We start from the raw sequence: 17,228 nt of genomic DNA on the forward strand, positions 1-17,228 counted from the left end.
CTGCAACAGAGCATCGCCCAGATGGGCAGAGCATCGCCCCCTGGTGGGCGTGTTGGGTGGATATGGGTCGGGTGTATGCAGTAGTCTGTCTGACTGCCTCCCTGCTTCTAACTTTGAAAAAATACAAAAAAAACCCCATTAATAGTTGATAATATAAGGAATCCTTAAATAGGTAAAAGTTAAGCCTTAAATCATTATTTTTAGCTTATGATTTTTAAAAAATTTTATTTATTTATTTTTTTGTATTTTTCTGAAGTTGGAAACAGGGAGGCAGTCAGACTCCCGTGTATGCCCGACCGGGATAGCACCCGGCATGCCCACCAGGGGGCGATGCTCTGCCCATCTGGGGCATTGCTCTGTTGAGACCAGAGCCATTCTAGCGCCTGAGGCAGAGGCCATGGAGCCATCCTCAGCACCCAGGTCAACTTTGCTCCAATGGAGCCTTGGCTGCGGGAGGGGAAGAGAGAAACAGAGAGGAAGGAGAGGGGGAGGGATGGAGAAGCAGATGGGCGCCTCTCCTGTGTGCCCTGGCCGGGAATCGAAACCGGGACTCCTGCACGCCAGGCCGACGCTCTACCACTGAGCCAACCGGCCAGGGCCACTTATGATTTTTAAATTTAATTAATTAATTTTTTTTTTTTACAGAGACAGAGAGTGAGTCAGAGAGAGGGATAGACAGGGACAGACAGACAGGAACGGAGAGATGAAAAGCATCAATCATTAGTTTTTCATTGCGCGTTGCAACACCTTAGTTGTTCATTGATTGCTTTCTCATATGTGCCTTGACTGTGGGCCTTCAGCAGATAGAGTAATCCCTTGCTGGAGCCAGCGACCTTGGGCTCAAGCTGGTGGAATTTTTGCTCAAACCAGATGAGCCCGCACTCAAGCTGGTGACCTCAGGGTCTCGAACCTGGGTCCTCTGCATCCCAGTCTGACGCTCTATCCACTGAGCCACCGCCTGGTCAGGCACGCTTATGATTTTTTAAGATCACAGAATTTAATTGCTGGAAAGGCCCTTTGTAATCATCTAATATAATTTTCTCTCTCTCTTTTTTAAGGATTTATATATTGCTTTTTAGAGGAGGAGACAGAAAAAAAGGGCGTAATGAGGAGGGGGAAGCATCAACTCATAGGTGCTTCTGTATGTGCCTTTATTAGGCAAGTCCAGGGTTTGGAACTGGTGATCTCATCATTCCAAGTTGGATGCTTTATCCACTGTGCCATCACAAGTTAGGCTAATTTTCTCTTTTAAAACTTGCTTGTATGCCTGACCTGTGGTGACACAGTGGATAAAGCGTCAACCAGGAAACGCTGAGGTTGCCGATTCAAAACCCTGGGCTTGCCTGGTCAAGGCACATAAGGGAGTTGATGCTTCCTGTTCCTCCCCCCTCTCTTTCCTCTCTCTATAATGAATAGAAAACAAACAAACAAAAAAAAAAAACTTGCCCTGGCCGGTTGGCTCAGCGGTAGAGCGTCGGCCTAGCGTGCGGAGGATCCGGGTTCGATTCCCGGCCAGGGCACATGGGAGAAGCGCCCATTTGCTTCTCCACCCCTCCGCCGCGCTTTCCTCTCTGTCTCTCTCTTCCCCTCCCGCAGCCAAGGCTCCATTGGAGCAGAGATGGCCGGGGCGCTGGGCATGGCTCTGTGGCCTCTGCCTCAGGCACTAGAGTGGCTCTGGTTGCAATATGGCGACGCCCAGGATGGGCAGAGCATCACCCCCTGGGGGGAAGAGCACCGCCCCTGGTAGGCGTGCAGGGTGGATCCCGGTCGGGTGCATGCGGGAGTCTGTCTGACTGTCTCTCCCTGTTTCCAGCTTCAGAAAAATGAAAAAACAAACAAAAAACAAACAAACAAACAAACAAAAAACTTGCTTGTAGCCCTGACTGGATACCTCGGTTGGTTAGAGTGTCGTCTGGAAGCGCAGAGGTTGCTGGTTCAATCCCCAGTTAGGGCGCATTCAGGAACAGATGGATGTTCCTGTGTCTCTCTTGCTTGCTGTCCCTCCCTTCCTCTCTCACTAAAATCAATAATTAAAATATATGTATATATATTGCCTGACTGGTGGATAGAGCATAGACCTGGACGGTAAGTTTCCAGGTTAGAAACCCTGAGGTTGCTGGCTTGAGTGCAGGATTGCCACCTTGAGCAACGGGTCATTGGCTTGGCTTGGGCTTGCCTCTCTCCCTGTCAAGGCACATATGTGAAGCAATAAATGAACAACTAAAGTGATGCAACTATGAGTTGATCCTTTTCATTTCTATGCCTTCCTCTCTCTCTCTCTCTTTTAATAAAAGAGTATAAACAAAAGATAACTATATAATTATTTTGTAACATAATGTGATTTTTATGTATATAACTTAATGATTCAATATATGTATAACCTGGGAAATAATCACCACCGTAAGTCTAGTTAACATCCAGGACCACAGTTACAATTTTTTTTTTAGTGAGAACTTATAAAAAAATATATTTATTTTATTGATTTGAGAGAGAGGAAGGGAGAAAGGGAGAGAGAGAAAGGAACATCAATCTGTTCCAGTATGTGTTCTGACCAAGAATCAAACTGGCAACCTCAGTGCCTCAGGGTAATGCTCTAACCAACCAAATTATCCAGCCAGTGCTGTAGTGAGAACTTTTCCTTATTTGTTTATTTATTTGTATTTTTCCGAAGTGAGAAGTGGGGAGGCAGAGAGACAGACTCACGTACTTTCGGGACGGGGATCCATCCAACAAGCCCACTAGGGGGCGATACTCTGCCCATCTGGGGCGTTAATGTGTTGCAACTGGAGTCATTCTAGCACCTGAGGCGGAGGCCATGGAGCCATCCTCAGTGCCCAGGACAACTTGGCTCCAATGGAGCCTTGGCTGAGGGAGGGGAAGAGAGAAATAGAAAGGAGAGGGGGAGAGTGGGAGCATTGACCTGGGATGCTGAGGAGCCAGGTTTGAAACACCAAGGTTGCTGGTTAGGTTGTATGCTTATCAAACTTCAGTGCAGGCTCACCAGGTTGGGTGTGGGATCATCCACATGATCTCATGGTTGCTGGCTTGAGCTCAAGGTCACTGGCTTGAGTAAGGGGTTATTGGCTTGGCTGGAGCCCCCCAGTGAAGGCATGTAATAAGAAAGCAATTAATGAACAACTGAAGTGCTGCAACTATGAGTTGATGCTTCTCATCATTCTCCTTTCCTTTCTGTCTGTATCTCTCGCTAAATAAATAAATAAATAAAGTTTAAAAAAATATATAAATTAAGCACAGTGTAAAAACCTATGACACAAAAATTATTATTTTTTTTTAGTTCTGCATTTCAACTAAAATTCTCTTTGATATTATGCAGGCAACTGACAGAATATTTTTATAAACAAATAGATTTTAATGAAAGAATACAAAAATTGAATAATATACTACTATGATTATTATTCTTTGTTTTTCTTTTCTTTTTTTTTTTACAGAGACAGAGAGAGAGTCAGAGAGAGGGATAAATAGGGAGAGACAGACAGGAATGGAGAGATGAGAAGCATCAATCATTAGTTTTTCGTTGCGACACCTTAGTTGTTCATTCATTGCTTTCTCATATGTGCCTTGACCATGGGCCTTCAGCAGACCAAGTAACCCCTTGCTCAAGCCAGCGACCTTGGGTCCAAGCTGGTGAGCTTTTGCTCAAACCAGATGAGCCCATGCTCAAGCTGGCGCCTCGGGGTTCGAAGCTGGGTCCTCTGCATCCCAACCCTACGCTCTATGCACTGCGCCACCACCTGGTCAGGCTATAATTATTATTCTTGCTGTTAAGTATAAAACAGCAATAATGCCAGGGAATTAGTAGCAGTACAGAACTTCCTCAAACTGAACTTATGTGGGAACACAATCTACCATTCAAGTCTATGATAACTCATTTGGATGTATCTCTAAGCCTTCCAAGAATAAACGCAATGAGCAGAAGCTATTGCAATGGTACATGGTAGGAGAAAAGGAGTGATAAAAGTTTTCACTGAATTATTACAATTTTACTCTGCATTTGCTAACAGACCATTTCTATTAGGAAGATAGTGCCATCAAGAATGTCAATGCAAGCCCTGGCCGGTTGGCTCAGTGGTAGAGCGTCAGCCTGGCGTGCACAAGTCCTGAGTTCGATTCCGGCCAGGGCACACCGGAGAAGCGCCCATTTGCTTCTCCACCCCTTCCCCTCTCCTTCCTATCCGTCTCTCTCTTCCCCTCCTGCAGCCAAGGCTCCATTGGAGCAAAGATGGCCTGGGCGCTGGGGATGGCTCTGTGGCCTCTGCCTCAGGCGCTAGAGCGGCTCTGGTAGCAACATAGCAACCCCTGGGTGGGCAGAGCGCCCCCCCCTGGTGGGCGTGCCGGGTGGATCCCGGTTGGACGCATGCCGGAGTCTGTCTGACTGTCTCTTCCCGTTTCCAGCTTCAGAAAAAAAAAAAAAAAAGAATGTCAATGCAATACAGAACTGTATTATAAAATATTATAACGATATCTCATTGTATTGAGAACTGAAAAATACACAATTATGAAATAAAAGTTTTGCTTAAAAAAGACTCAGTGATGCCTGACCAGTGGTGGAGTAGGGCATGGAGCATCCACCTGGGACACTGAGGCCCCAGGTTGGAACCTCTTGGTCTCCTCCTCTGGCCTGCTGGCTCCTCATTCGCCATCTGAGCAAGGCATCCAGAGGCAGATTAAGGATGGTTGAAGTCCCTTAAAAAAAGAGAGAGAGACAGGGAAAATAAAAATACATGTTAACCATATTTTAAAATAAATATTATGTACTTTTAATGTTAAAATTGCACATAATTAACCAAACTCGGTGTCGTTAGGAAAAAGTGTCAAGTTGCAGAGCACGCGCACTGTGCGCCCCCCGCCCCTCGTTAAATCCGCCTCTGGAGGCATCCTGGTTTTGAGCTTGTTCCTCAAAGGATCCCATGGCCGCTGGCTTGAGTCCAGACTCCATCCCGGTCAAGGCATGTGTGAGAAGCAATCCAAGAACTAACCATGAACTAAAGTGAGGCAACTAGGAGTCAATGCTTCTCATCTCTCTCCCTTCCCGTCTCTCTCACAAAAAAACTAATTAAAAACCTCCAGCGATACTATTTTGAGAAACGTGTTTAAAATTTGTTGGATATTCTTCAAGATAGAATATTTATTGCATTTCACCCTAGGTGGAAGAATTACAGTACTTGATATTTTAATTCACAATTCATGAGTGAATTTTAATTTCTCCTGCTGCAAGTGGATAGTGTTGATCGTCCGTCTTTCCTGAGACTTTTGAGGATGATTAACTTCACTACAAATTTCCCGTTCATCCTTATCTTGTTGAACGTTCAATGGTAACATCACACGTCCAATTATTAGTAGGCAGTTGTGAATAATGGCGTGGTATTGAGAAGTTTGATTCATCCATCCATCCCTGTCCCCAACTCTGTCGCTGTCATCCCGTCATCCGCCGCTAGAGCGGGACAGGAGTCCTGGAACCGCACCGTGCGTGCGTGCGCCTGAGTCGTCGGGGTGGACGGGGAACAAAAGAGGGGCCGTGGCCGGTGGGCTGCTGCCCGCGGCAACCGGGTGGGCGGTTGGTTGGTTCCTAACCCTGGAAGACTAGACGGTGCAGGGCGGTGGCGGCGGCGCCACGGCCCGTCCACCCGCGGGACCCGTTCCAGGGGCGCCCGCAACGCCTCCATCTTGGCTTCTGAGGTGGGGAGGGACGTCTGCGTCTCCCCGCAGTTGCCTTTCCCTGGCCCCGCGCGGACGCTGGGAGCGGGCTGTCGCTTGTCCCGATGGCGCAGCGCAGAGGGGGCTGCCCCGGGACACGTCGCTCAACCCCATGGGCCCGGTTCCGAGTGGGTCCCGACAAGATGGAGGACGCCATCTCCTCCCGTAGCCATGACGGGCGGCGAGGCTGCTTCTCATGGGACGAGGCGCTGGTGGACGTGCGTCCGCCCCAGGTCGCTCGGGAACGCCTTCGCCCTCCGCCCGACCCCTCTGGCCCGCGGCAGCCCATGCCCGGCCGCCCGCACGAGGCTTCCGGGACCTGGGTAGGAGAGCGTTAGGCACATCGAGGTTGCGTCCCTCAGGACGTTGGGAACCACCGCGGTGGCCTGGGCGCCCCGGCTTAAGCGGGGGCACTCGGCCGGGCCTCAGCGATTTGGACGGTGCCAGCACAGGGGACCATCCGTTCCCCTGGGGCCCAGCCCGTGGGCGATTCCGTGGGCCCAGCGGCGGCAACGAAAGTCGGGCCGCTGCCCTGACGGACCGGGTGGGGGCGGGGCGGGGGCGGGGCTATAAGAGAGGGATGCGGCCCAGGCCAGTGCAGTCGGAGAGGCGAGGGCGTGGAAATGCTAGGGGTGTGTCCTGCGCCTGACGGACAGCCTCCCGGGCCATCCCCTCAAGGAGTTCATGAAAGAAGGCAGATGCAGCCAATGGAAGCGCCCCAGGCACTCCTGACGGCCCTCCCCTCCAGCCAATGGGGGGCGAAAGGCGGTGCGTGCTCGGGCTTGGCCGCGCCGCCGCCTCCGCCTCCGACTGCTCACAGCGCTAAACCCGGGACTGGACCGAGCGGAGTTGTGTGCGTCGCTGAAGGGGGTGGGTCGGGGGAGGGGAGGTTCGTTCCGTGGAGCCGCTGCCAGAACCGGGTGAGGCTCGTCCCCGCGGTCTTCGCAGTCCCGGCCCGCGGACGGTGGGGGTTGTTTGGTGCAGCGCAGCCTCGGGAGGCGGAGGCGGAGGCGGCCAGGGAGGCGGAGATGGGCGAGGGCGGCCTCCGGAGCCTCCCACCGGCCCGGGAGTAACCCCCGCGGCGCGGCCGCCGTCGCCGCTTCGCGTCGGGCCCGGGGGCTGGTCCGTGCTAGCTCATGTCACGGCGCCGTCCAGTGCCGCCCGAGGGCTGCGGGCGTGCGGGCGAGACCGGGAGGGCAGGGTGAGGACATCGGGCGGGGGTGCTAGAGCGGGTGGGGGGTGGTCGCGGGCATTTTCTTTTCTCTCCGGGGGGCGTTGGGGGAGGGGCGGCCGTCCCTGGGCTTCCGGGGCTGCGCGAGAGCCCGGGGTCCCGAAGTTTGGGTGTAAGGGTCTGCATCCGCTCCTGGCCCTGCTCCGCGCTCCGCTTCCCGGCAGTGCGCGGCCCTGCTCCGCACGTATTGTTTGCCTGGGTCTCTAATGGCGGACAGGGAGGCAGCGCAGCCGGTCTCCGACTGCGGGAGGGGGGGGTGGTGCAAGATCGGGCCCAGGGCAAGCGCTTAGGGCTGTAAATACGGGAGATTTCAGCCTAGCGACGGTGAGAGCCGTTTCAACGTGGGAGTTGGTGTCCGGAGTGATGGGAGAGACTCCGGGTTCGCTCATTTGGCGAAAATGCCTTTCCCTTATTGGCGTCGAGGCAACATTTGCCCTTCCCCCTCTCCCTTTCTTGGGGCAGGTTGGATGTCCTCTGCCTTCTCCTTCCAAATTTTGCTTTCCACTTTGGTTTTGGTGCCAAATTTGTATTTTACGCAGTTTTGCGCCGCTTTACCTACGAGGGATTGTTGGTTTCTTGCTGGGCAGTGATAACAGAAAGGCCGAACCTCCTTGACCTCCTATTCCTTTCTGTATCTCCTTCTTGTGGGAAGGGTTGGTTGCCCCACCTGGATAGATTGTTCTTGATACATTTCTTATTTCTTCTTTTACCCCAGGAGCAGGAATCGCCGTCAACCCTGTGTGGTGCATCTTTGACAGAAAGTGAGAAGGAAAACGCCCTCATTGTGAGTCCTTTTTCCCTGATTTGTCGCTCTTAGAGGAAGTTGTCACGTTGTAGGGGTTCAACCGTGGGACTTAACCGTCCCCGTTGTTTTGAGGAGGAGAAGCTTTCCTTGGGTGGCAGCTGCCCATGGGGTGAAGCCTGGGTGATGGCTGGGGAGGCAGCTGGGAATAGGCGCTGCCGTTTGACCGCTGCATATACTGCTCTTACTGCAGCAACACCAGCCTCAGCAACCAGAAGAAGGTGCTGCAGCCAGCTGCTCACGTTACCCTGAGGAGGGTTGCTGGGAACGAGGGCATATTCCTGGTGCCCTCTAGAGTTCCACAGTGGGAAATGAAGTTCTTTCCTTTTAAATGCTTTGCAGGCAACCATCTTTAACATTTTCTTTTACCTTTACAATGGATAATTAATTGAAGGGATGGGAAAAATAGAAATAACCATTTAACCTTTTTTGTCTGATTTAAAACATATTTTGACTCTTGGTGTTCATGAGTTGGTAAGATCTCTTTCGTGTCTTTGCTCAGGCATGAATCCACTCTTTAATTCTTAATTCACCAACTATGTAGTATTCTGATCACACCAGCTTACTGCTTCAGTTATCTTTGAGTTCCCTATCTTCTGTGCTCAGTAGTCTTCACTTGAATCATTCTTAAATGTGTTGAGAGTTATTGTTCAGTGCTTGTAATTTATTGGTTTTAAGACAGTCTGGTAATGTTCTAGACAAGATAAACATAACCAGCAACACTTTGATCATCTAAAATTAGTTATAAAATATCAGTCAGGTTAGCACTCTGAAGCATTGAAGCTCTAGAGCCCGCTGATAGTTGATACGTTGTAACTTGAAGATTTCTGTCAGAGGTGTCATAAGTGTAGCTTTATTCATTATTTTATTTTATTTTTTATTAAGTGAGAGTCAGAGTGGCAGAGCCTGACTCCTGCATGCGCAGCACAATGGGGATCCATCTGGCAAGCCCCTACCAGGGGAGGCCGAGACCATGGAGCCATCCTCAGTGCCTGGGTCCAACTTTGCTTGAACCATTCGAGCCATGGCTATGGGAGGGGAAGAGAGAGAACAAAAGAAAGATGGAGAGATGGAGAAGCAGATGGTCACTTCTCCTGTGTGCCCTGAATTGGAATCGAACCTGGGACTTCCACACACCAGTCTGATGCTCTACTGCTGAGCCAGCTGGCTAGGGCCATAAGTATAGTACCTTATACTTAATTATTAAGTCCCAAATGGGTCAAAAGACAGTTAATTGATGATGCATGTTTGCTTAATACTGATTGTGAAGCACGATGTGAAGAAGACAGTTTTTATTAAATAGTTATTCCAGGCACAGTGCAGTACACTTTCAAGTATTATTTCCTTTAATCATAACAGGTAGCATGCAGGGTAATAAAAATAGCATGTATTGAGCCCCTATTATATGCCAACACTATTGTAAGCTAAGTTAAAAAAAGTTTATTCAGAAACTTACATTCATGAGTGAGAGTAGTAAGTACAGTATATTGAATCTCTGTGTATCTTATTTGCATTCTGTAATTTCTACACATGTCTAAACTAAGTTTTGGCTCTGGCCGGTTGGCTCAGCAGTAGAGCGTCGGCTTGGCGTGCGGGGGACCCGGGTTTGATTCCTGGCCAGGGCACATAGGAGAAGCGCCCATTTGCTTTTCCACGCCCCCCCTCCTTCCTCTCTGTCTCTCTCTTCCCCTCCCGCAGCCAAGGCTCCATTGGAGCAAAGATGGCCCGGGTGCTGGGGATGGCTCCTTGGCCTCTGCCCCAGGCGCTAGAGTGGCTCTGGTCGTGGCAGAGCGACGCCCCCTGGCGGGCAGAGCGTTGCCCCTGGTGTGCGTGCCTGCCGGGTGGATCGTGGATCGTGGATCGCGGTCGGGCGCATGCAGGAGTCTGTCTGTCTCTCCCCGTTTCCAGCTTCAGAAAAATACAAAAAACAACAAAACAAAAAACTAAGTTTTAACATATATTAAGTACTTAATCCTCATGAAAACCCAGTGATATATGTAACTATTTGTATTCCTAATTTGTAGAGCAAGAAAAATATTACCAAACTGTTATTCTTGTTTCATTTAATGATTTAGCTCAGAATTAAAAAATATTTTAAAATACCAGTTAGTGGTGTTTTAATGTGCCAGGCAATAAGATGAGAAAACCTGACAAGTTTTAATTGACTTTGATAAACAAATTCTTTATTATACTTTGATTTATTGGGCAGTTAATATGAATTAGGTGCTATTAGATGTCCTTATGAGGTATTTTGACAGTTAAAATATTTTACATATTTATAGTGTCTTTCTTTAGTGCATTCTTTTTTTAATTTTTATTTTTATTTAAAAAATTTTCTTTTTATTGTGTAAGAGAAGGGGAGGCAGAGACAGACTCCCGCAAGCGCCCCAGTTGGGTGGGATCCACCCGGCAAGCCCACTAGGAGTTGATGCTCTGCCCATCTGAGGTGTTGCTCTATTATTCAGCAACTGAGCTCTTAGCACCTGAGGCAGAGGCCATGGAGCCATCCTCAGTCCAACTCATTCCAGTAGAGCCATGGCTGAAGGAGGGGGAAAGAGAGGAGAGTAAGAGTGAAAAGAGAGAGGGGGAAGAGGTACAGAAGCAGATAGGTGCTTCTCTTTTGTACCCTGACTAGGAATCGAACCCGGGACATCCACACACTGGGCTGAAGCTCTGCCACTGAACCAACCTGCTAAGGCCTATTTTTTTTTTTTGGCGTGAGAGAGACAGGAAGGGAGGGAAATGCGAAGCATCAACTTGTACTTGCATTACTTTAGTTGTTCTTTGCCTCTCAAATGTGCCTGGTGGGGGGGCGGCGGCAGCTCCTGCCATTCCATTGACCCCTAGCTCAAATCAGCAACCTTGAGCTTCAAGCCAGTGTGACCTTTGGCCTCGAGCCAGCAACCAGGGGATCCTGTTAATGATCCCTCACTCAAGCTGGTGATTTTGTACTCAAGCTGAATGAGCCCATGCTCAAGCTGGCAACCTCAGGGTTTCAAACCTAGGACTTAAGCATTATAGGTCGGTGCTTTATCCACTGCACCACAGGTCAGGCTTTAGTGTATTCTTAATAGTATGTATTGTCCTTCCCTCCCATGTGTATTTTTAGATAATTGGGGGAAAGATACAGGGTAGTTCCTACTTTTCCATGATCTACTTTTATATAATCTCACGGCATGGACTTTTGTACCTCATTTGGTGAGACAGTCCTGCATCACTCAGATTTTACATAGGTGCTGACATGGATTTCATGGATTAATGGAGCTTGACATACCATCTAGTTCAAGTGTTTAAGTTTTTTTGTTTTTTTTTAAAGATTTTATTCATTGATATGGTGGGGGTGGAGAGTGGGAAGCATCAAGTTGTAGTAGTTGCTTTTCCTATGTGCCTTGACTGGGCAAGCCCAAGGGCTTTGAACTGGTGACCTCAGCATTCCAGGTGGATGTTTTATCCACTGTGCCACTGCAGGTCAGGGAAGTGTTCATGTTTTAAAAGTTTTATTATATTTTCCCCTTGTTTAAGACAAAGTGAATATTTGCCTCTATAATAAGATGATATGGTATTACTGTAACGGAAGAATATGAAATTCTAGAGTTCTGTCTTTGTTGTCAAAAGGTGTAGAATAATTAGTAGTTTTGTATTTTTTGTCTTTCTAGGTATTAACATCTGTGTCTGCCTCATTTAACTATATAATTAATGTGTATATTATATTGAATAACATTATAAGAGAACTTGACATATTCAACTTTCATGTGCTTTTTAAGGAGTGCACATGAATCCAAACACAAGTGCTTTCTCCTATTCAATTCTCACAACAATTTTATGCAGAATTTTTTTAGTTAGGAAATAACTAGACAAAGATTGCTTTGACTCTATGTATTCCATTGTTGAAATTTTCAGTTGGTGAATTTTCTATTCATGTCAGAGCATAGACTTGGGATTTTAGAATTGAACAGGACTTTTGAGCTATTCAAACCTGAAAGTTCTCATGCACAGTTCCTAGTATGTAAAAATCTATAAAGTTGTGAGAAAATTGCTGTTGAACAAATCCATAATTTTGAACTATGAGGATCTAGGTAACCATTGTACTTTATTATTATTATTTTTTTAGGTGAGAGGAGGGGAGATAGTGAGACAGACTCCTACATGCTCCCTGACAGGGATCCACGCAGCAATCCCTATTTGGGGCTGATGCTCTAATCAGCAGAGGTATCACCAGTGCCCAGGGACCAACCCTCAGACCAACAGAGCCACTGGCTGCGGGGGGAGAAGAGGGAGAGAAAGGGAAGAGGGAGTGAGAGAGAAGCAGATGTTTGCTTCTCCTGTGTGCCCTGACTGGGAATTGAACCCGCGATATCCATACACTGGACCTATGATCTGTTCACTGAGCCAACTGGCCAGGGCTGGTACTTTATTATTTTTATTTTGGTTGCATATCAGCAAGAAAATTCTGTTTACATAGTTGGAGTTGCAAACTTTTATCTGCAACCTGTTTTTTTTTGTTTGTTTGTTTTTTTTGACAGAGACAGAGAGGCAAAGAGAGTGGCAGATAGGGGCAGACAGACTTAGGAAGGGAGAAAGATGAGAAGCATCAACTCATAATTGCTGTACTGTAGTTGTTCATTGATTGCTTTCTCATATGTGCCTTGACTAGGGATGGGGGTTGGGGGTGGGGCTACAGCAGTGTAAGTGATCTCTTTGACCTGGGGCTTCAAACAAGGGTCCTCTCAGATCAAGCCATGTCTATGATCCCGCGCTCAAGGCGGAAACCTCGGAGGTTTCAAACCTGGGTCCTCCCTGTCCCAGTTGGATGCTCTGTCCACTACGCCACCGCCTGGTCAGGCTATAACCTGTTTTTTATTTTTTGTATTTTTTTTTCTGAAGCTGGAAACGGGGAGAGACAGTCAGACAGACTCCTGCATGCGCCCTACCGGGATCCACCCGGCACGCCCACCAGGGGCGACGCTCTGCCCACCACGGGGCGATGCTCTGCCCATCTGGGGCGTCGCTCTGCCCATCTGGGGCGTCGCTCTGTTGCTACCAGAGCCGCTCTAGCGCCTGGGGCAGAGGCCAAGGAGCCATCCCTAGCGCCTGGGCCATCTCTGCTCCAATGGAGCCTTGGCTGCGGGAGGGGAAGAGAGAGACAGAGAGGAAGGAGAGAGGGAGGGGTGGAGAAGCAGATGGGCGCTTCTCCTGTGTGCCCTGGCCGGAATCGAACCCGGGACTTCTGCACGCCAGGCCGACACTCTACCACTGAGCAAACCGGCCAGGGCAATATAACCTGATTTTTAAACAACTCACTTTATAATCTCAGGTTTCTGTTAACTATAGAAATAGAGATGGGAATAGAATTATAAAGGCCATCAACAAACATTTAACCTGGTAACAAGATAAATTGATGATTTTAAAGTGTGTTAAAATTTGGATTACATGCATTTGAGCATATTTGTTTTACTGCATATTTTAAAATACTAATTTTTGAATCATGGTTTAACAGCACTTGAAATATTTGGAATTCTAGAATAAACTTTTGTACACATTGAAATATATAATTTAGAGTTAAATAATGATGTGTAGAGGTGTTTGCAATATAGCTGGTGACCTCGGGGTCTTGAACCTGGGTCCTCCGCATTCCAGTCCAACGCTCTGTCCACTGCGCCACCACCTGGTCAGGCTAGAAGTAATAAAATTTAAGGAAAACTTATCTTTAATTTGGAAGAGGATATGACTGTTGGGGATTTTATGTTTACTGATTTGACCACTGTCTTGTAAGTATTAATGTCTACTATATTAAGAAATGATGTAAGCCCTGGCCAGATAGCTCAGTTGGTTAGAGTAGCGTCCCCATGTGCCCAGGTTGCATTTTCTTTTTTCTTTTTTTTTCCTTCATTTTTTTTTTTTCTGAAGCTGGAAACAGGGAGAGACAGTCAGACAGACTCCCGCATGCGCCCGACCGGGATCCACCCGGCACGCCCACCATGGGGCGATGCTCTGCCCACCAGGGGGCGATGCTCTGCCCATCCTGGGCGTCGCCATGTTGTGACCAGAGCCACTCTAGCGCCTGAGGCAGAGGCCACAGAGCCATCCCCAGCGCCTGGGCCATCTTTGCTCCAATGGAACCTTGGCTGCGGGAGGGGAAGAGAGAGACAGAGGGGAAAGCGCGGCGGAGGGGTGGAGAAGCAAATGGGTGCTTCTCCTGTGTGCCCTGGCCGGGAATCGAACCCGGGTCCTCCGCACGCTAGGCCGACGCTCTACCGCTGAGCCAACCGGCCAGGGCCCAGGTTGCATTTTCAATCTTTGATCAAGGCATATACAAGAATCAACCAGTGAATGCATACATAAGTGGAACAGCAAATCAATTTTTCTCTCTTTTTCTCTCTCCCTCTCTTTCTTCCTCTCTCCTTTTTTCTTGCCCCCTCTCCTGTCATCTCTTCTCCCGCCCCCCCCCCCTTTCTTCTTTTCTAAAATCAATAAGTAAAAGTTTTAAAAATTATTTAAGGGTAAACTTTGGATATTTGGATAATGAATAGTTACTAGGTCTGGTTTTTAAGAATCTTATATATTTGTTTCATTATTAAATGTTATCTTTTTTTATTTTATTCTTAAAGAGTTACCAAACTACAGTTAGAGATTTTCAACCATTTAAGAAAATAATCAGTAGACTGCCAAGGATCAAATTTCTCTTCCGAGTTTCTAGATTATTTTCTTCAATTGTGTTCCTAGTGAATTTGAAGTTGTATTTATTTTTGTGAATTTAATGTTTAAGGGTTAAAAACTCACCTAAAACTGGTACAATTTTGTATGTCAATTACATCTCAATTAAAAACGTTTAAAATAGTTTATCCTTAAATTATTAAATATTTTAGTGTGATTCTGATATTAAAAGTTAATGTTAACTCATAATTTTAAGATAAATTTAGTAGGAATAGAATTAACTGTTGCAATCTCAAATTTAAAAAACTATGAGGCCCTGGTTGGTAGCTCAGGGTATAGAACGTTGGTCTGATGTATGGATGTCCTGAGTTCAATTCCCAGTCAGGGCATATAGGAGAAGCAACCATCTGCTTCTCTCACCCTCCGTCTCCTTCTTCTCTCCCTTCTCTTGTTTCTCTCCATCCTCTCCCTCCTCTCTTTCCTCTCCCTCTTCCGCTCCCACAGCTCCATTGGTTCTAGCGTAGGTCTGGGTGCTGAGGATAGCTCGGTTGGGCCCCAGTACATCAGCTTCAGGTGCTAAAAATAGCTAGGTTCTTGAGCATTGGCCCCAGATGGGGTTGCTGGGTAATCCTGGTTGGGGTACATGCTGGAGTCTGCCTCACCATCTCCCCTCCTCTCACCTAAAAAAAAAATTATTAAAGATCTGTTGTAATTCTTGCAGTAAACTTTCTAACCATTTAGATTGTGTAGGAAAAATACTTAAATGTTTATTGTAAGTAAAATTGTGATGCACAGAGGTTTCAGACTAAAGAGAGTTTATAAAATGTGACTAATCAATGAGACACATTATTTAGGTGTTTTTTTTTTTTTTAACTTTATAGCAGTGCCATCTGTATATTTTTGCTGTAGTTTACCTACATACCTTGTATGGATTTATTTTTGTAAGAATTTGGAACTGAAATTATGGTTTTCTTTTGTGTGTGTGTGTGTGTGTGTGTGAGAGAGAGAGAGAGAGAGAGAGAGACAGAGAGAGACAGAGAGAGAGACAGAGAAGGACAGATAGGGACAGATAGACAGGAAGGGAGAGAAATGAGAAGCATCAGATCTTTGTTGTGGCACCTTAGTTGTTCATTGGTTTGCTTTCTCATATGTGCCTTGACTAGGGGGCTATAGCAGACAAGTGACCCCTTGCTCAAGCCAGAGACCTTGGGGTCAAGCTGGTGAGCCTTGCTCAAACCAGATGAGCCCACGCTCAAGCCGGAGACCTCGAGATTTCAAACGTGGGTCCTCTGCGTCCCAGTCCAACGCTCTATCCATTCACTGCTCCACTGCCTGGTCAGGCTGAAATCACGATTTTCTAACTTAAAAACATTTAAGAAACTTTTCTTGTAATAGTAGAACAGTTTTATTTTTTATTTTATTTTTTTGTATTTCTCTGAAGTTGGAAACAGGGAGGCAGTCAGACAGACTCCTGCATGCGCCCGACCGGGATCCACCCGGCACGCCCACCAGGGGGCGATGCTCTGTCCATCAGGGGCATTGCTCTGTTGCACCAGAGCCATTCTAGTGCCTGAGGCAGAGGCCACAGAGCCATCCTCAGCGCCCAGGCCAACTTTGCTCCAATGGAGCCTTGGCTTCGGGAGGGGAAGAGAGAGACAGAGAGGAAGGAGAGGGGGAGGGGTGGAGAAGCAGATGGGCTCTTCTCCTGTGTGCCCTTGCCGGGAATCGAATTTGGGACTCCTGCACGCCAGGCTGATGCTCTACCACTGAGCCAACCAGCCTGGGCCTAGAACAGTTTTATTTTTATTTAATTTTTTTTAAATTTATTGATTTTAGTGAGAGAGCAATGGAGAGAGAGAGTAGAGAGAGAATGGAACATCGATCTCTTCCTCATGTGCCCTGACCATGGGTTGAATCAGCAACCTCTGTGCTTTAGAACGATGCTCTAACCAACTGAGCCCATCTGGCCAGGGCAGGAACAATTTTTTATAACCATTAATTTCATATAGGCATGTCTTTTGCCTAGGAAGTGTGTTTCTTGGACTATTGAGCTAGACAGATTGAGAATAGTTCAAGCTAATCATTTAGGGCCGTATAAAAGTCATTTATTTAACAAATTAGATATTATAACATCTGCTCTCTATCACAGAGTCATACATAGAAGATGTTTTCTATAAACTGTTGGCCAGCAGTTTCTTTGGCTTTATGTTTCTACCATTTAGATTGGACTTTGAATGCTACACTCCAGAACCTTAATTTGGAATTTGTAAGTTATTGATTAGGCCATTTATTATCATATTAGTGAATTGTCCTTTCAGTTCTATTGAGTTAATGAAATATTAGAATGCAAATGAAAATTTAGATTAAATGGAAGTTTTATTATATCTTCCTATTTTACACTTAATCTTAGGCAAAAGGTTAAAAATTGATAATCTTTTGTTTTAGATTTGTTTTTTCTTTCAAGCTTGTCATATTTTCTTTCATTATTTTAGTTTATTTATATCCCTAACATAGTATCAGAAGTCTTATATGTTTATGGTTCTATGTTTGTTTGCTTATAAGTAATGGAAATTTTGCCCTTGTTTCAGAACAGTGAGCTACCCGGCCAGGGCCTCCTGTTTTGTCTTTAAGCAGTTCATTGTGTTAGAAAATAACAAATTATATGTATTTACAAGGCACTTGCATCCTATTCCTTACTCCAGTGTACAGCTAGATTAATTTCTTTCTAGAGTTCAACTTGAACTAATTGAATCTTTCACTTTGCAAAAACTTGAGGAATTCTTTTTACAGGCATTGTGAAACAAAATACAAATTAGCCTGGACTTT

At 46.7% G+C, this 17,228-nt stretch overlaps 1 protein-coding gene across 6 annotated transcripts in view; it reads left to right on the plus strand.

Moving 5' to 3' along the window:
* Positions 1-6,641: 6,641 nt before the first annotated feature.
* ZMYM2 (zinc finger MYM-type containing 2) overlaps positions 6,642-17,228 on the plus strand; it is a 153,286-nt gene continuing 142,699 nt past the window's right edge. For all 6 annotated transcript variants that reach the window (XM_066369129.1, XM_066369131.1, XM_066369130.1 and 3 more), the window contains exons 1-2: positions 6,642-6,916; positions 7,662-7,730. The gene's annotated coding sequence lies outside the window, so the exon portion shown is untranslated. The remainder of the gene's footprint in view (positions 6,917-7,661; positions 7,731-17,228) is intronic.

The sequence above is a fragment of the Saccopteryx leptura genome, chromosome 2 (assembly GCF_036850995.1).
Source record: "Saccopteryx leptura isolate mSacLep1 chromosome 2, mSacLep1_pri_phased_curated, whole genome shotgun sequence".
Classification (NCBI taxonomy): domain Eukaryota; kingdom Metazoa; phylum Chordata; class Mammalia; order Chiroptera; family Emballonuridae; genus Saccopteryx; species Saccopteryx leptura.